Source organism: Carlito syrichta, unplaced genomic scaffold (genome assembly GCF_000164805.1).
Source record: "Carlito syrichta isolate Samal-C Ts95f unplaced genomic scaffold, Tarsius_syrichta-2.0.1 Scaffold307015, whole genome shotgun sequence".
Classification (NCBI taxonomy): Eukaryota; Metazoa; Chordata; class Mammalia; order Primates; family Tarsiidae; genus Carlito; species Carlito syrichta.
The window spans coordinates 286,152-305,690 of record NW_007251111.1 but is presented as its reverse complement, the minus strand read 5'-3'; the positions used below and the strand labels follow the sequence as shown (position 1 = coordinate 305,690).

Genomic DNA, 19,539 nt, shown 5'->3' with positions numbered 1-19,539 from the left:
AAAAAAAAAAAAAAAAAAATTAAAACTCTCTTTTTTTTTTGGTCACCCATTCCTAGCTTTGATTCATAGATTTGACAAGCATACTTTCTAGGTCTTTACATGTGTCAAAGAAAGAATTATTAAGAGGCCCAGGCCTTCAATGGAAAGCTTTCTTTATTTTATGTTAACACATTAATTAATCTTTAGTTACAATAGTTTAGTGCATTTCTAGTTAACCTAATTTGCTAATAACCACACAAATTCCTCTACTTCCTTCAATACAAGGCTAATGTGACAGGAAAGTGAAGTCAGGAACAATAGATATTGCTTCATGACAATGAGGTATTTGCTACTTCAGTCAAAACCATGGAATTGCTTCTGAAGCCATGTTTTTCCACCAAAGATGGCATTCCCTGTTGCTATGGTTTGAATGTGCCCTCCAAATTTTATATGTCGGAAACTTAATCCCCACATTCTTACGTTGATTTAAGTTGGAGCCTTTGGGAGGCAATTAGGATTAGACAATAGACAAAGTAATCAGGGCACAGACCCCATTATGGTCCTGGTGGCTTTATAAGAAGAGGAAGAGAGGCCTGAGCTGACACATGCTCTCACCGTGTGATATCCTCTGCCATGTGAGGATCCAGCAAGATGCCCCACCAGGTGTCGGTGCCACGTTCTTGGACTTCTCAGCCCCCAAAAGTATAAGAAATCTCTAGTCTTTATAAATTATCCAGCCTCATATATTCAACTACAACTACAGAAAATGGACTAAGACATCTACTGGAAGTCTCTGCCTTATCTACTGTGCTTGTCACTGAACAAGTTTTGGTTATTTATTTATTTATTTATTTTTGAGTTGGAGTCTCACTCTGTCACACAGACTGGAGTGCAGTGGCCGCTCCTGGCCACTGCAGCCTTGACCCGCTGGGCTCCAGCGATCCTTCCACCTCAGTCCGAGTAGCTGGAATTACAGGCGCGTGCTACCACGCCCGGCTAATTTTTTGATTTATTGTAGAGATGAGGTCTTGCCAAGTTGCCCAGGCGGGTCTCAAACCTGCGAACTCAAGCAATCCACTCACCTCAGCCTCCCACAGGTGCGGGATTACAGGCTGAGCCACCGAGCCTGGCAAGTTTTGGCTATTAAGAGATCAAGTCTCAAAGAATAAAGATTTGGGCCAGGCGTGGTGGCTCAGTCTGTAATCCCAACATTTTGGGAGGCAGGGGTGAAAAGATTGCCTGAGCCCAGGAGGTTGGAGACCAGCCTGGGCAACTTGGTGAGACCTCGTCTCTGCAATATATCATGCACACACACAAAAAAAGAATAAAGATTTGCCCTTGTTAAGGATGTTCAAATAATATATCACAGATTTCTCAGTAAAGTCCAAAAGAGGAATTCTAAGTAGGTTTAGGAATAAGTATAGTCTCCCAAATCTATTCTTTTAAAGGGGGCAAAACGCAAGTTGGAAGTGAAGTTTTGCTGTATTTGTTAAACAATGAGAGATAGCTTAACCCACTAGCCAAACACATGAGCTTTGGCCTGGTTCTATCACTTGCCAAGTGTTTGACTTTGGGCAAGTTTATTAGGTTTTTTGTGTTTTTTTAGTTGGAGTCTCTGTCATCTAGGCTGGAGTGCAGTAGCATGCTGCACTCATGGCCACCGTGGCCTTGATCTGCTGGGTTCAGGTGATCCTTCCGCCTGTCTTCCAAGTAGCAGGAACTACAGGCACGTGCCACCATGCCTGGCTAGTTTTTTTATTTACTGTAGACACGAGGTCTCACCAAGTTGCCCAGGCAATCCTCTCACCTCGGTCTCCCAAAGTGCTGGAATTATAGGCTTGAGCCACTGCGTGCGCCGTGTTTTTTAGTTCTTAGCATAATACCTGACATCTAGTGAGAGCTATTTCTAAAAGTGTGATACTGTAAAATATATGATATATATTAGGATTAGACAATAGACAAAAATATTATATATAATATATAAGATCCAATAGATAACATATTATATATGCATAGTCTATGTGTATAATATTTGGCCTTCAGCCCCATTACCTGGCCAACAACTCTCCAAAGTGATGTCTTTTGGTGTGCTAATGAGATGACTGGTGGCTGGGAGCCCCTAGGTGTCTTCGTAACAGGGGCTGGTCACCAAAAGTCCAGGGCAGGATTGGCGGGGTAGGACTTTCAGCCCCAACTTCCAGAGAGGGGGGAGGGCTGAAGGTTAAGTTGCTCACTGATGGCCAATGCTGAAATCAGTCATAATAAAGTCTCCATAAGAACCCAGGAGGACTGGGTTTGGAGAACTTCCAGGAAGCTGAACACGTGGGGCGTTTCTGGAGGGTGGCATGCCGGGGAGGGCACAGAAGCAGCATGTCTTTTCCCACATGCGTCGCTGTGTACATCTCTTCATCTGTATCCTTTGTACTGTCCTTTATAATAAACCAGCAAGCATAAATAAGTGTCCCTGAGTTCTGTGAGCCACTCTAGCAAATTAAGAGATTCCAAGAAGGGAGTCGTGGGACCCCTGATTTATAGCCTGCCTATCAGAAGCATAGGTACAGGTAACATAACCTGGAATTCAATACGTATCAGAAGTGGGGGCTCAGCCTGTGGTTTTGTTTTGTTTTTTTTTTTTGCGTTGGAGTCTCACTCTCTCGCCCAGGCTGGAGGGCAGTGGCACACACCTGGTCACCGCAGCCTTGACCTGCTGGGCTCGGGCGATCCTTCTGCCACAGCCTTCCAAGTAGCTGGAACAACGGGTATACGTCACCACACTAATTTATTTATTTATTTATTTATTGTAGAGATGTGGTCTCGCCCAGTTGCCCAGGCTGGTCTCAAACCCGTGGGCTCAGGCAATCCTCTCACTTCGGTCTCGCAAACTGCTGGGATTACAGGTGTGAGCCACCACAACCTGTAGTTTCTGAGGCTATCTCTGGGTAGATAGAGTCAGAATTGAATTGATAGAGGACACCAGCTGGTGTCTGCTGCAGAATGGCTTGTCTGCTTGGTGGATGGGGGAACTTCCCCCAACACTTGCTCACAGAAGTCCTCTATGTTGATTGTTGTGATAAGAGAGTAGAGGACAAACAGTTTGAGTTTTTCCATTCAAGGAGAACTAGTGTTGACTGAGTATCTAGTTATATTAGATACTACATAAAGTGCTTCACATGCTGTATCATTTTTTCCCTAACAATTCTATGAAGCAGACACTTCTGTCATTCCCCAATCACAGATGAGAAGATTGAGGCACAAACGATTGCGACAATTTGCTTAGGTAAAAATGGCAGAAAGGAGGTACACCAAGTCTATAGGACTCCAGACCCAGATCCCAAACACAATTCTATCCTGCTAGTCCCTGAATATAGATATAATCTCCACTAGGCCTGATAACTTTAGAAGTCTGAGTGGGAGGGATACCAACAACCAGCCAGTCAGGGAGTTGGGGGACGCCAAGGGCTCTTCCATGCCATGGGCTCACCTTGGTGATTTGCCAGGGTGAAGTTCTGGTCCTCAGCCATATGGGCTTGGAAATCCAATCAGCGCTGGGCACGGTGGCTCACGCCTGTAATCCCAGCAGAGGTGAGAGGATTACTTGAGCTCAGGGGTTCGAGACCAGGCTGAGCAAAATGGCGAGACCTCACCTCTATAATAAATTAAACAGTTAGGTGGGCAAGGTGGCACATGCCTGTGGTTCCAGCTGTTGGAAGGCTGAGGCGGAAGGATTGCCTGAGTCCAGCAGGTGGAGGCTGCAGTAGCTGTGAGCGTGCTACTGCACTCCAGCCTGGGTGACAGAGTGAGATTACAACCCCTCCCCACCAAAAAGAAATCTAATCAGCGAACACACAGACTATTGAGCAGGCTCAATTCCTAGAGGCTGGGATTCAAAACCAGAAGACCAGTTTATTCATAAAATGTAGAATAAAAATATAAATACATGGCCAAGGGCCAAAACATTCTCGTCCTGTGACTAGCACTTGAGAAGTCAGATGGTGAGAGTAGGTTGCTTGCAGAGTATAGAACCAGAAACGAGGGAGGCTGTTTTACGTTATAAATATTTACAGGCCATGATAGATGTAAACCCATTCAACTCCAACTTGGCTGCCTCCAGAACGGGCAGGCTAGTACCACCTCTCACCTACAAACACTTGAAGAAACACCACCAGCACATGCCTCGGAGACCCTCTTTCTTCTAACTTTTCAGGGCTGACCAGCTCTGCTACTGACTGATGTGTTTTTTCTTGAATTGGGGTTAATTTTTTTTAGGTTACTGCATGATTTTGACCCCCAGGGAGTCATTCTTCCTCTTTACTAAGAATCTGAACAACTATACTTGGATCCATTGTGCATTGATTTCAAGGTTTAAATCCGAAAGGGCAACTTGAGTTCCAAGTTCTTGGTGGGAAGTCCTCTCACTGAGGCCCTAAAGTACTGACAGTGGCAGCAGGAGACAGGACCCCTCCTTCCCCGTGGAAGCCGCCTTCTCCTTTCTGAAGGTTTTGCTGACTGGCTCTCCAATCAGAAACAGAGACTGTCGCCACTGGATTTTTTCCTGTCTCCCAAAAACTAAAGGATAACAAACACTGTTTCTTTAGCTACCAAAGAGACAGACTGCTTGGAGAAAGATTTACATGGCTCTGCAGACACCCTGGCTGTGCCAGCTCTGGGGGAGTCGGTGCACACGGTGTGAAGCAATTTTTTTCCCCTTGGCTCTTTGCCGTAGATCCAGGCGGCCACAGCAACAATCAGTGGCTCCTGCTCTCATGCAGAGCTTCCAGAATGCCTGGGCGTCTCCTGATGATAACAACTAGTGAAAGAGAAAGAAGTCCTATTAGCTGGAGCAGGCAAGAGGACAGTTAAAGGAGGAAAGTTGTCCCCAGAACCTTTGGACCCAGGGTAACTGCAGAGCCTAACGTCATGAAGCACAACCCTACGCTGCCAGAATCTACAGCATGACACCCTGCACAGGGAAAGAACAGAGTGGACAAACTCCTCTCCTTTTGCATCTTCAGAGCACAGGGAAAAAGAGGAGGGTCCTGGGAACGAGGCTGGGGAGCGGAACTTTTCCAGCACTATCCAGTTTGGCAAAGCCAAACTGGGAAAGCACAAGAACGGAAGAACCTCAGGTAGACCCAGAGCCCCTGGTACACGGACACAGAACACCAGATACACTTGATGATACCCACAGCCCCTCCCTCGAGGATCTCTAGCAGGGCTGACCAGGGCAGTCAAACTATAGTTCCTGATTCTCTTCACTGAAGGCCCACCAGGGCTCTCAACTGTCAAGTCTCCTCACCCAAGGGACTACGATTTCTTATAATATCCCACCTCCCTCCAACAGTCACACATTCAAGTGAAGCTCCCACCAGCATTCAAGGGCTAACTTTTTTTCTTTTTTGAGCTGGAGTCTTACTCTGTCGCCTAAGCTGGAGTGCAGTGGCACACACACAGCCACCACAACCTCAACCTACTGGGCTCAGGTGATTCTTCCGCCTCAGCCTTCCAAGTAGCTGGAATTACAGGCACGCACCACCATGCCTGACTAATGTTTTGATTTACTGTAGAGATGTGATGTCGCCAAATTGCCCAGTCTGGTCTTAGACCCATGGGCTCAGGCAACCTTCTCACCTCGGCCTCCCAAAGTGCTGAGATTATAGGCGTGAGTCACCATGCCCAGCCGAAGGGTTAACTTAATCGGAAGACTTGGCCCCGTGAGGGCTCCAGATTCTTGCAAGTTTGTTTTTTCAACATTCCCCTCTGTGCACTCCCCTCTTAATTGGCCCTACCCACTGAGGTAGATTCCAGATCCTTCTCCTCTGTCTTTAGCTTGGCTCAAGCCTCTGAACCCCTCCACTGCAAGGTCTAAAAGCAGGGAGATGGCCAAAATAGGCAGTCAGGGAAGCGCACAGGCATTCCTATTGCATCTGCTCAGTCTCTCAGCAAACCTCACGTCAGGAGATGTCTCAGGGCTACAGGCTGGGCCAGAGACAGTCTCCCCTTCCTCAGAGAGGAGGTCTGAGGCATGGAGAAAGGTCTCCCAGAGGCTGTCTGCTGGGTGTTGAAAGTTAGAGACACTGCTGCTGAACGTGGGTGTTCCCCAGAGACTCCTTTAGGATGGAATTCCCAGGTCTGTCTGAGCTGTCCCTGATGTTGCTTTGGATGTCAGTGGCTCTCAGAGGAGCTGCCATGCATGGATGTCCCAGGTAACTGCTATTGTTGTTATTCTTCCCAACAAAGCCAGACAACAGTGATAGGCTGCAACTTTAGCAAGGGTCATCTGACTGATTAAAAACATTTGTTGAACATCGGCATGTGCAGTGCACCACTTGAGATGTGGAAGGGAACAAAAAGAAATAAGAAAACGAATTTTCCCCTCTAGGAGGCCACATTCTAATGGAGACACGGGTGCACACTGTACTATAAAGTGAGGACCCAGAGCTCCTGGTCTGTGGACAAGTGACAGTAATAGTGTTCACACCTGGTAACGCCAAAGGAGAGCATTTTCACCTGCAAGGCCATGAGGCAGATGCTTGGGATCTCCTGAGCTAGCCTGATTCTGTTTTTGTCTAAGAAGCCAATGCCAAGGTCAATGAAGGCAGTTGTAACACATTAAGCACCATAAATAAATATTTAGTAATGCCCTGTGTGCATCTAACAGGAGCCCAGTAGTTTCTTTTAAAAATGATCTCTTTTAAATTAGCGAAACAGTTCGGGCTTGGTGGCTCAGCCTGTAATCCTGCACTTTGGAAGGCTGAGGCGAGTGGATTGTCTGAGTCCATGGATTTGAGACCAACCCGGGCAACTTGGTGAGTCCTTGTCTCTACAATAAAAAATAAGAGATCAGCCAGGCATGGTAGCATGCACCTGTAGTTCTGGCGACCTGGAAGGCAGAGGCAGAAGGATCGCCAGAGACCAACAGGTCGACGCTGGGGTGGCTGCGAGTGTGCTGCTGCATTCCAGCTTGGGTGACAGAGTGAGACTCCAACTCAAAATAAGTTAAATAAATAAATACGTGAAACGGGTTGATCCGTCAGTCACTCACCTGTAATAGCAAGAAACCTGGAAGTTGCATTTCCCTTTCCTGTTCCCCAGGGTAACACACACTAGAACAAACAGGGTTCACAACCAGGAATAAAGGTGACTCATGCTCTTAGGCTTCCTCTCCTTTTAGAACACACTGATTGAAGACTTGGAATGGAACGCCATTCGTTCTCACAGGGAAAGAGATGAAGTCGCCAGAGGAGAGAGGTTAGGAAGGAGCAGAGACACGAGGTGAAGAAACTGGAGGCTGTGGCTATGGCACAGCTTTTGACAAAGTCTCTTCATCTCAGAAGATAGGGCTGTTCTGGGGAGATTATATTCCAGGTGGAAAGGCGAGCATGAGTAGAAATCATACATGTTCTGGCTCAACATCCTAGGGGAAGTAAGTCGTGACAACATCAACAGTATCTTTTTTTTTTTTTTTTTTTAGTTGGAGTCTCACTGTGTCACCCAGGCTGGAGTGCAGTGGCATGCTCACGGCTACCACAGCCTCAACCTGCTGGGCTCAGGCGATCCTCCTGCCTCAGTCTTCCAAGTAGCCGGAACTACAGGTGCGTGCTACCACACCCAGCTATGTTTTTGATTTATTGTAGAGACGAGGTCTCCCCAAGTTGCCCGGGCTGGCCTCGAACCCCTGGGCTCAGGCAGTCCTCTTGTGTCGGCCTCCCAAAGTGCTGGGATTACAGGCTTGTGCCACCGTGCCCGGCCCACGAACAGTATCTTATTGACCTGGTCCCAGTCCAGGGCTTCCAAGTCTTAGAAAACCTGAAAACAAAATCGACAAGGGTACAGGCATAATCGAGAATTACCAGTGGAGAGGAGGCGGACCTTTCCCAGGGCTGAAACCTCAACGGTGACATTAAGCAACCTCAGGTTAAGAGCTAACCTGAAATCCAGGAGAGGCAGCCCAAGGCACACAAGAGATGGGTGAGGAACAGGAACATTTTATCTTTTCCATAATTGTACTCCAAGATGCTGACATGAAGGGAAACAGCGCGGTGAACTCCTCCTATCCTGGGCTCTTGGCCTTCTAGTTTAAAAGGAAGGATTGATGTCTCTCCCTCCAGTGAGTTCTTATAGGCGTTTTTCCTCCTGTATGATGCCTTTGCTATTTCTTCTATTCATAATTGTCACATAAGCCCGTGCCTGCTATTTAAGTATTCATGTTTATTTTTGAATAAACTCTTCACTGCTTGAGGGCTTCATACCTTCAGTGGTAACTAGCTCAGCTGCCTACTCTTATTGGGTCTTTAGGAAACGTTGCTGGATTTCATGTTATAGGAGAACTGGACTTCAAGGGTCAACAGCTGCAAGGTCTGGCAATCCATAGGTCTGGCCAAGAATTTCCACGAGGCAAGGCAACGTTTGGCAATTACAAGGGCATTCCAGTGAAGTGAAGAGGAGTGTCAGATTTTGCAATAGTTCTGCAAATAAAATAGATTTTCTGGAGTGGCTGGGTTCTCGGAAAAACATGTGCTGATGGCAAAGAGGAATCTTGATCCTCACCTCTGTGGAGATCATGCGAGATAGAATCCCTGCCAGATTCAAACAGAAAGAGATGACATGAATACATGTTCTGAATTCTACATGGCATTATGCTAGGTATTACACATGCAGAATATTGCCCTCAAGCTTAAAATCGTAATAGGGAGTCAAAGTGCATGTGCATCAAATAACGAGGGAACGACATGAATGTTACATTAAGCTGAAGAAGGCATCCTAAGAGGGAAGGTAGTCTTGAGATGAGTCTTTGCTACTCTATCCTCAGGTCATTTGAAACATAATAAAGTTTATTGCTTTAACACCACCCCCACCTTACCCTCACCTATTAATATTTCAAGATAGCCTTTCATTTGCCTCCTGGGACGATGTGCCTAATATCCCTTTAGCTTTTGACTTAGGCTCTAAAATCCTAACTTGCAGATTAAGCCTCACTCCATTTCAAGGACTCCAATCCTCTCTGCTAGAAAAACGTGAGGAAGCCGGGTCATTAGTTCAAAAAGTCAGTCTCAGGGGCAATCAGAGGGAGGAGATTCCTGACATTTGCTTCCTAGGACTAAATTTCTTTTTTTTTTTTTTTTTTGAGTTGGAGTCTCACTCTGTCGCCCAGACTGGAGTGCGGTGGCTGCTCCCGGCCACCGTGGCCTTGACCTGCTGGACTCTGGCGATTCTTCCGCCTCAGCCTTCCAAGTAGCTGGAACTACAGGCGTGCACTACCACACCTGGCTGATTTTTGATTTATTGTAGAGATGAGGTCTCGCCAAGTTGCCCAGACGGGTCTCGAACTCGCAGGCTCAGGCAATCCACTCACCTCAGCCTACCAAAGGCGCGAGATTACAGGCTGAGCCATCGAGCCCGGCAGGACTAAATTTCTTGCAGTAACTTCTCCCATGGATAGAATTACAGCCCCCCTGGTCTGGTGCAGTCGCTCACGCCTATAATCCCAGAGCTTTGGAGATGAGATTGCCTGAGCCTATGGGTTCGACACTAGCTGGGCAACATGGTGAGACCTCATTTCTACAATAAATCAAAAAATTAGCTGGGTGTGATGGCATGCGGCTATAGTTTCTGCTACTTGTAAGGCTGAGGCGGAAGGATCGCCTGAGCCCAGCAGGTCGAGGCTGTGGTAGCTGTGAGCGTGTCACTGCACTCCAGCCTGGGGTTTCTCTCTGGTTTCTATGGCCAGGTTTTTTGGATGTCAACTTTTTGTGCACCTGAATCTGTATAAATTATCTAATACTTCTTTAATTTAACATTCTGAACCTTGGATTCATTTTGGATTTTTTTTTTTTTTTTTACCGTAAGTAAAAACGTTCTACCACAGTCCTGGGGCTAGTTCTAGTAGGAGAATTACAGGAAAGGCAGTACACTGGAAGCCTAAGGGTCTCATTTTAAATGTGTCTGGCTACAAGGCAAGATGAGAGCCGGGCTCGGTGGCTCAGCCTGTAATCCCGCGCCTTTGGGAGGCCAAGGTGAGTGGATTGCCTGAGCCCGCGGGTTTGAGACCTGCCTGGGCAACTTGGCGAGACCTCATCTCTACAATAAATCAAAAATCAGCCGGGCATGGTAGCGTGCGGCTGTAGTTCCAGCTACTTGGAACTGAGGTGGAAGGATAGCCAGAGCCCAGCAGATCGAGGCTGCGGTGGCCGGGAGTGGCCACTGCACTCCAGTCTGGGTGACAGAGTGAGACTCCAACTCAAAAAAAAAAAAACAACAACAATACAAGGCAAGATGAGCTCACAGTTATTGACTTGTTTGTGATACACAGAAAATTTCTGCTTTAAAGCATGAGGCAAGGAGAAGGGTATTTCAGAAAGAAAAAAAAAACAGCATAGAATGCATTAGCCAGCAAGGTGACCAACAAAACACAGGACTGCCTTAGCATTGACATCAGATCAAATGAGATAACACATGCCAAATACTCAGCACAGCACGGTTCCTGGCACTCAACAAATAATAAATCTCTTCCCCTTGTATACTATACTGTGTAATACTGAGTATAGATTTTAAGAGTTTAAACAGTATACAGTTTGTAATTGTAAAAATCTATGCAAATCTATGCTGTATGTAGATTTTACAGTTTACATAGCACTTTTGAATACATTAAGCCCTTTCCTTCCCCCATACCTTGTGAATCAGATATCTCCCGCAGAGTAGTGACTTGACCTCCCAAAAATAGCACATCTGAAAAACTCCAAGGCTGAGAGTCAGACCTAGGTCTTCAGACACCAAAGCAAAATCCCTTTTCCCTGCACTGCAGATCCTTCCATGGTCTTGTCCTAGACTTAAGACTACAAAAACTTGGACTTGAGTGCTAACAGTGGGATAAAGATGAAAGAATGACCTGTGAATTCCGGGGTAGCAGAGGTTTTTGGAGCCTTGTAATTATACATCCTTATTCGTAAAATAACAAAACTGCATCTGTCTATTGCAAGACACATACATTGTCACTTGTGAGATCGAGGCATGGCTTATAACTGATGATATTTTACAGTTGTTGCTGCCGCGCAGCAGTTGTGATGTAGTTGTCGTTTTCTGAGGTAGTTGTCATTGTCTGCTCATACACAAACTTGGTTGTTATTCCTGGTGGCATGACTGAGCAACTGACACCCACGGACATTTCAGTGCGCTGTCTTAAGGACCATATGAACAAATTAGGAAGCCTAGTTGTAGCCTGAAAACCTTCCAATGACACTTTGCAGTAAGATCAAGAAAGTACCAAAACTTACAGAATGAGTGTCAGAGGCCTGGGAAAAACCTCAGAAAAAAAATGGTTGAGACCTGCCCGTGGAATGCTGCGTCACCAGTACTCTTGATGCAACACTTGTAATACCGCATTGAAAAGCACAGACGCCAATGACTCAGAGTCAAAAGTGATTCAGACTCTGAATGTGAAGACGTTCTGGCCTGCTGAATAATTTCCTGGATATTTTCCTTTTATTAATGCACAAGGGTGATACATGATAAAAATCAATGTTTACACAAATGGAAACAAGTACTTTTAGCGAGGGCTGATGACAAGAATGTGTAGGGCCAAAGATGAGTTTACAGCATCATTTTCTTTCTTAGTAGCAAATGTTGTGCCTTTCAAGCAGTAGTATCTTAGATTCAGTGAAAATAGTCAGATTATATTTATATAAATGCTTTGAAATTCATACAGTCAACTCATTTTGATCATCACAACAACCTCGTGACATTAGGAGCAAAATATCATCTCTAATTTTACTTCTGGGGAAAATAAGGTAGATTAAATAATCTACTCACACAACCCTAGAATCAGGATAAGAACATCATCCTCGTTCAGTCCTCTAGAATAAGCCCCAAAACCTCCTTTACTCTCTAACATTTCAAGCTTTCTATAAACTTAGAGCCACTGCTTTTTTATGAAAGGGAACCTATCTCATGAGATTGACTATAATAGTTCAGAATAAATATTGAACATGACTCCCTTTTGGCAAGGAAAGTGAATTGTCAGGGTTCTAACAACAAAAAAAATCACTGTTGCACAAAGCCTAGTACACATAAAAGGTTTCAAATAAATAATAGCGGTTGTAGTAGTACTCAGGGGTTAATACTGGCTATGCCAGCAGTCAAACCCTAAATTCTCAGTGGCTTAAATAACAGAAATTTGCATCTCACACATGCCATGTATCTAGCATGGGTTTGCAAGCAGTGGAAGTTATGCTGTTCACCTCACCTTCACTCAGTGCTGTGGTTTGAATGTTTGTGTGCTCTCCAAATTTCATGTTGGAACGAAACCCTCAATGTGATATTATTAAGAGGTGAAGGCTTTAGGAGGTGATTCAGTCATGAGGGCTCCACCCTCATGAGTCGGATCAATGCTTTATAAGAGAGGCTTTACATAGCATTTCTCCCTTTTTGCCCTTCATTACACCATGTGAAGACAAGGAATCAGCTTGAAAAAGTGACTGGGCCCTCATCAGACACCAAATTTGCTGGTGCCTCGATCTTAAATATCCCAGCATCCAGAACTCTAAGAAATGCATTTCTAAGCTGGGCGCAATGGCTCACGCCTGCAGCCCCAGCATTTCCGGAGGCTGGGGTGAGAGGATTGTCTGAGCTCAGGAGTTTGAGACCAGCCCGGGCCACTTGGCGAGACCTCATCTCTACAATAAATCAAAAATTTGCTGGGTGTGGTGGCATGCACCTGTAGTTCGAGCTAATTGGAAGGCTGAAACAAAAGGGTCACCTGAGCCCAGCACGTTGAGGCTGTGGTGGCCATGAGTGTGCCACTGCACTCCAGCCTGGATGACAGAGAAAAAAAGAAATAAATTTCTATCATTTAGAAACATCCTGTCTCAGGTACTTTTTTTTTTTTATAGCAGCACAAAATGACTAAGACAGAAACTGGAACTGAGAATGGGGTATTGCTATAATAAATAGCTAAAATGTGAAATCGGCTTTGGAACTAGGTAGTAAGTAGGGTCTGGAAGAATTTGCAGGTGCATGCTAGAAAAAGCCTGGATTGCCATGAAAGAAGCAGAGTATTAAGCGTGATTCTGGTGAGACTTCAGAATAAGAGAACTGTGGAGAGAACCTAAATCTTCTAAGAGATTAATTAAATGGTGGTAGTACCCAGAATGCTAGGAGAAATATGCACAGCAGAGGCCATTCTGATGTGGTCTCAGATGGAAATGAGGAACAAAGTATTGGAAACCAGAAGAAAGACCATTCTTGTTATAAAGTGGCAAAGAGCTTGGCTAATTTGTCCTAAAGCTTTGTGGAAGGCAGAACTTGCAAGGGATGATTAGGCTATTTGGCAGAATAACTATGTAACCAAAGTGTTGAGGATGCTGCCTGGTTCCTTTTGACTGTTTATACTAAAATGCAAAAAGAGATGAATTAAAGATAGAATTAAAAGGAAAGAAGAAGATCTGGAAAATTCTCAGCCTGGTGCTAAAAATCATCTGGGGTACAATACAATTTTAAAGCATTTATTTGAGTGAGAAGCAATTCATAAATTGGGGAGCACCAGACCAAAAAAAGTCTAGTGATTTTTATTTTTTTGAGTCCGAGTTTCACTCTGTTGCCCAGGTTGGAGTGCATTGGCACGCTCATGGCCACCACAGCCTTGAACGGCTGGGCTTAGGCCATCCTTCCGCTTCAGACTTCCAAATCGCTGGAACTACAGGTGTGTGCTACCATGCCCAGCTGATTTTTTTGATTTATTGTAGAGACCAGGTCTCACCAAGTTGCTCAGGCTGGTCTTGAATCCCGGAGGTCAGGCAATCCTTTTGACTTGGCCTTCCAAAGTGCTAGGATTACAAGCTTGAGCCACCACATCCAGCCAAGTCTAGTGTTCTAATTACAAAAATGTCAGGTTTGAACAGTGGATCACAACTGTAATCCCCGTAATTTGGGAGGCCAAGGCATAAGAATTGCTTGAGGCCAGGAGTTTGAGACCAGACTGGGCAACATGGTGAGACCCTGTCTCTAAAAAAATAAAATTTAAAAAAGTTAGCTGAGCATGGTGGTACACAACTGTAATTCTACTGCTTGGGAGGTTGAGAAGGGAGGATTGTCTGAGTCCAGGAATTCAAGGTTGCAGTGAGCTATGATCGCCCCACTGCACTCCAGCCTGGGTGACAGAACAAGATTCTGTCCACAAAAAATAATAATAAAAAATTTTAAAAGGCCAGTATTTGTTGGAAAAATATGGAAGGAAAATAAAGAAATTACTTGATTTGTTTGCAATAATAAATTTGCCTTTTTCTTTTTTTGAGTTGGAATCTCACTCTGTCACCCAGGCTGGAGTGAAGTGGCACGCTCACGACCACCACAGCCTGGACCTGCTGGGCTTAGGTGATCCTTCCACCTCAGGCTTCCAAGTAGCTGGAACTACAGGCACGTGCCACCATGCCAGCTAATTTTTTGATTTATTGTAGAGATGAGGTCTCACCAAGTTGCCCAGGCTGGTCTTGAACCCGTGGACTCAGGCAGTCCTCTCACCTCGGCCTCCCAAAGTGCTGGGATTATAGGCGTGAGCCACTGTGCCAGGCTATAAATTTACCTTTTTAAGGTACTTGTTAGACAGTCCCTAATCACATAATCATATGTTAGTTGGCTGCTTATGATTGGCTGGGGTTAAGTTTAGTTTTGTCTAGTGTAAGCACATATAAGAAATTATTCATCGGGCTCGGTGGCTCAGCCTGTAATCCCACGCTTTGGGAGGCCGAGGTGAGTGAACTGCCTGAGCCCGCAGGTTCGAGACCTGTCTGGGAAACTTGGTGAGACCTCATCTCTACAATAAAGCAAAAAAATTAGCCGGGCGTGGTAGTGCGTACCTGTAGTTCCGGCCACTTGGAAGGCTGAGGAGGGAGGATTGCCAGAGCCCAGCAGGTCAAGGCTGCAGTGGCTGGGAGCGTGCCACTGCATTCCAGTCTGGGCGACAGAGTGAGACTCCAACTCAAAGAAAAAAAAAAGAAATTATCCAAGTTAAATTTTGCTTATACTTTCAGTTTAAGCAAGATTTAGTCTATTTCATTTTGGGGGTGGGGGTTGAATTGGAGTCTCGCTCTGTCACCCAGACTGGAGTGCAGTGGCACACCCATGGTGACTACAGCCTCAACCTGCTGGGTTCAGGTGATTCTTCCGCTTCAACTTTCCAAGTAGCTGGAACTACAGGCACACGCCACCACGCATGGCTAATTTTTTGATTTACTGTATTGATGAGTTGCCAAGTTGCCCAGGCTGGTCTCGAATCCCTGGGCTCAGGCAGTCCTCTCACCGCAGCCTTCCAGAGTGCTGGGATTATAGGCGTAAGCCACGGCACCTGGCCGATTTAGGCTATTTCTAAGGCCTTTGGCTTTGTCTGCTTAGGAACTTTTCAGGCCTGGTCTCCATTTTAGTTTTGCTTTAACCCTGGCCAGGGTGCAAAAGTATTTTTGGGAAAAAATACCAAAGACCTGACCAAGTGACAATTTGATAAGGAGAACAGTATGGATAAAAGGAAGCCAGATGTTGTGCATCAGGAAAATGGGAAGAATGACCCTGAAGGCATTTCTGAGATCTTTAAGGCTGCCATTCCCATCACAGGTCTGGTGTGCTAGTGCCTAAGGAAAGAACAACAGCTCTCAGCAGCCCAAGAGATGCCTCAGGTCTCTGTTCCCGGCTATCTGCTATAGCACTCCTTGGCTGCCCATGGCTCAACTGGACCCAGGTGTGGCTTGGGCCTCTGCTCCTGAAGGCACAACAGTAAACCTTGGTGACATCCTTGTGGTGCCAATTCTGCAGGTGTGCAGAGTGCAGGGGCTTTGGAGGCATTGCTATCTCCACTGAGAGTTCAAAAGTTGCCTCCAGCCGGGCTCAGTGGCTCAGCCTGTAATCCCAGCACTTTGGGAGGTCAAGGCAGGTTCAAGACCTACCTGGACAACTTGGCAAGACCTCATCTATACAATAAATCAAAAATTAGCCGGGCGTGGTAGCGAGCACCTGTAGTTCCAGCTACTTGGAAGGCCGAGGTGGAAGGATTGCCGGAGCCCAGCAGGTCGAGGCTGCGGTGGCCGGGAGCGGCCACTGCACTCCAGTCTGGGTGACAGAGTGAGACTCTAACTCAAACAAACATTAAAAAACAAAACAAACAAACAAAAAACAAAGGCTGCCTCCAAAAGCCTCAGGACCCAAGCAGAGATCCCCCCATGAGGGCAGTATCTAGTGAGGTCATGGGACAGGGCTACCTCTAAGACCCCCAAAGCACAGAGTCACCAGCATGCAGAAGATGCCTGGGAGACTCGACTCACAACTGCAACCCCCGAGAGCTGCAACATGGGCCCAGTGAGGTCATGAGACAGCAGCTGCCCACAGCCTTGGGAGTCTAATCTCCACGCTAGTGTGTTGAGAAGTGGGACACAGAGTCAAAGATTATTTGTATGAAGCTTCAAAGTTTAATGCTGCTTGCCATGTTGGGTCTTAGACTTCCTTGGGACCTCTTACCCCTTTCTTCTTGCCTGTTGTTCCCTTTTGGAATGGGAACATCGATCCTCTGCCTGTCCACCACTGTATTTTGGAAGCACATAGCTTGTTTGTTTTCACAGGCTCACAGCTGGAGATGAATTTGCCTCAGTGTGAATTGTCCATATCTGATTATTTATTTATTATTTTTTTAGTTGGAATCTCACTCCTTTGCCCAGGCTGGAGTACAGTGGCATGCACGCTCATAGCCACCCCAGCGTCAAACTTCTGGACTCCAGCGATCCTTCCTCCTCAGCCTTTTGAGTAGCTAGAACTACAAACACACGCTACCAGGCCTGGCTATTTTTTATTTTATTGTAGAGATGAGGTCTCGCCAAGTTGCCCTGTCTGGTCTTGAACCTGCAGGCTCAGACAACCCACTCGCCTCGGCCTTTCAAAGTGCTGGGATTACAGGCTGAGCCACCAAGACTGGTCTGATTTAGATATTTAGATGAGACTTTGGGGTTAGACTTTAAAGTTGATTCAGGAACACTCTAAGACTTTTGAGTTGGTCACTCGGGCCAGTAATCCCAGCACTTTGGAAGGCAGAGATGAGAGAACAGCCTACGTCCAGGGGTTAGAGACCAGCCTGAGCAACTTGGCAGGCCTCATCTCTACAATAATTCAAAAAACTGGCCAGGCGTGGTGGTGTGCACCTGTGGTTCCAGTTACTCAGAAGGATGAGGTGGAAGGATCACCTGAGCCTAGCTGGTCAAGGCTGCGGTGGCCGTGAGTGTGCCACTGTACTCCAGCCTGGGCGACAGAGTGAGACTACTCAAAAAACAAAAGAAAACAAATGAACAAAAAAAGATTCTTGAGGCTACTGGGATGGAATGAATATATTCTGTATATATGAAGGACATAAACTTGGGGGAACAAGGGCAAAATGCTATGGTTTGAATATCCATGCCTTCTCCAAAATTCAAGTTGAAACTTAATCTCCAGTGCAACAGTATTAAGAGGCAGGCCTTTGGGGATTGAGGAGGTCCTGACTGCACCCTCATTGATGGGTAAGTGCCTCATAAGAAGGCTTGAGGGCTGAGTTTGCCCCTCTGTCCCTTCCTCTATGTGAGGACACAGTTTTTGTGCCCTTGGGAAGAGGCAGCAAGAAAGTGCTGTCTTAGAAGCAAGAGAATAGCCCTCCCCAGATACTAAACCTAACAGAACCTTGATCTTGGACTTCTCAGACTCCAGAACTGTGAGAAACAAACTTCTCTTGTTTAAAAATTGCCTGGTTTCAGGCATTTTGTCACAGTAGCACAAATGGAATATGAGACTCAGTAACCACAACGACTATGTCTTGTAGCAGGACCATGTGGAACATGTAACCTCTGGCGTTGCTTCAAGAAGCACATTCACTTATAGCTTCCTCAGCCTGAAAATGATATATGCCATTTCCTTCTTAGACCATTAGTCAGCTGTAATCACATGACTACAACCTAACCGCAAGGGACACTGGAAAAAGCAAGGGCACACTGGAATATTTGGTGAGTACTGTCTATGTCATAGTGGTTCTATTTTTTTTTTTTTTTTTAGTTGTAGTCTTACTCTGTCGCCCAGGCTGGAGTGCCGTGGCACGCTCATGGTCACCACCACCTCAGTCTACTGGGCTCAGGTGATCCTTCTGCCTCTGCTTCTGCCTCAGCCTTCCAAGTAGCTGGAACCACAGGCCCACGCCACCATACCAGACTAATTTTTAAAAAAATTCATTGTAGATATGAGGTCTTGCCAAATTGCCCAGGCTAATCTTGAACCCCTGGACTCAGGCAATCCTCTCACCTTGGCCTCCCAAGGTGCTGGGATTATAGGTGTGAGCCACCGTGCCTGGAGATCCTGTGATTATTTACTTGAGGGCAAGAATCTGTTTTATTTACTGATATTCCCAGACATCTAAAAAAATGCCTGATACTTAGTGTTCACTAATAATTGTTGAATTAATAAATTGATGAATTAATAAATGGCATCTGAAGCTGCCATGCATCACTCTGAAAAGTTTCTAGATGGAATTAGACACTAAAGTTTAGATTAATATTTCAGAAACACTAGAATTAACAAGAAGAAAGTAAGAATATATTTGAAGTTGATGAACTCATTCTTTTTTTTTTTTTTTTTACACTTAGGCTACGTTAAATTTGTTTAATTTTTCTTTCTTTAGGAACAAATTAGTCTTGGTTTATTGTAATTTTTACTTTATAAACTTTTGTTTGTTTGTTTGTTTGTTTGTTTTGAGTTGGAGTCTCACTCTGTCGCCCAGACTGGAGTGCAGTGGCCACTCCTAGCCACCGCAGCCTCGACCCGCTGGGCTCCGGTGATCCTTCCGCCTCAGCCTTCCAAGTAGCCAGAATTATAGGCAAGTGCTACCACGCCCGGCTGATTTTTTGATTTATTGTAGAGATGAGGTCTTGCCTGCCCAGGCGGGTCTCGAACCGGCGGGCTCAGGCAATCCACTCACCTCAGCCTCCCAAAGGCGTGGGATTACAGGTTGAGCCACCGAGCCCGGCATTTTATAAACTTTTTAATCGTTTTTTTTTTTTTTACTCTTTTATAACAACACATACCTTAAAATACAGACACATTGTACAGCTGTATAAACATATTTTCCTTTTTTAATACTCTTATTCTTTTTTTTTTTTGAGCTGGAGTCTCACTCTGTCACCCAGACTGGAGTGCAGTGGCCGCTTCAGGCCACTGCAGCCTTGACCTGCTGGGCTCCGGCGCTCCTTCCACCTCAGCCTTCCAAGTAGCTAGAACTACAGGCGCGCGCTACCACGCCCGGCTAATTTTTGATTCATTGTAGAGATGCGTCTCGCCAAGTTGCCCAGGCAGCTCTTGAACCTGCGGACTCAGACAATTCACTCACCTCAGCCTCCCAAAGCGCGGGATTATAGGCTGAGCCACCGAGTTCAGCTTAATATCCTTATTCTAAAAGCTTTTCTCTGTTTCTAATTTTTTGTTGTTGTTAAAAATCAAGCCGGGCTCAGTGGCTCAGCCTGTAATCCCGCGCCTTTGGGGGACTGAGGTGAGTGGATTGCCTGAGCCCACGGGTTC

At 45.8% G+C, this 19,539-nt stretch overlaps 2 long non-coding RNA genes across 2 annotated transcripts in view; both read right to left on the bottom strand.

Annotated features, from left to right (window-relative positions):
* Positions 1-3,857: 3,857 nt before the first annotated feature.
* LOC110596125 lies at positions 3,858-7,409 on the bottom strand. The gene is made up of 2 exons (XR_002482292.1): positions 7,022-7,409; positions 3,858-4,786 (listed from the first exon to the last, which is right to left on the bottom strand). It is a non-coding gene; the product is annotated as an uncharacterized LOC110596125 (long non-coding RNA).
* A 296-nt stretch (positions 7,410-7,705) lies between these two features.
* The window catches only part of LOC103266082, a 29,263-nt gene continuing 17,429 nt past the window's right edge, over positions 7,706-19,539 (bottom strand). Inside the window, exon 3 of the long non-coding RNA XR_504679.1 lies at positions 7,706-8,555. This is a non-coding gene — a long non-coding RNA (uncharacterized LOC103266082). The remainder of the gene's footprint in view (positions 8,556-19,539) is intronic.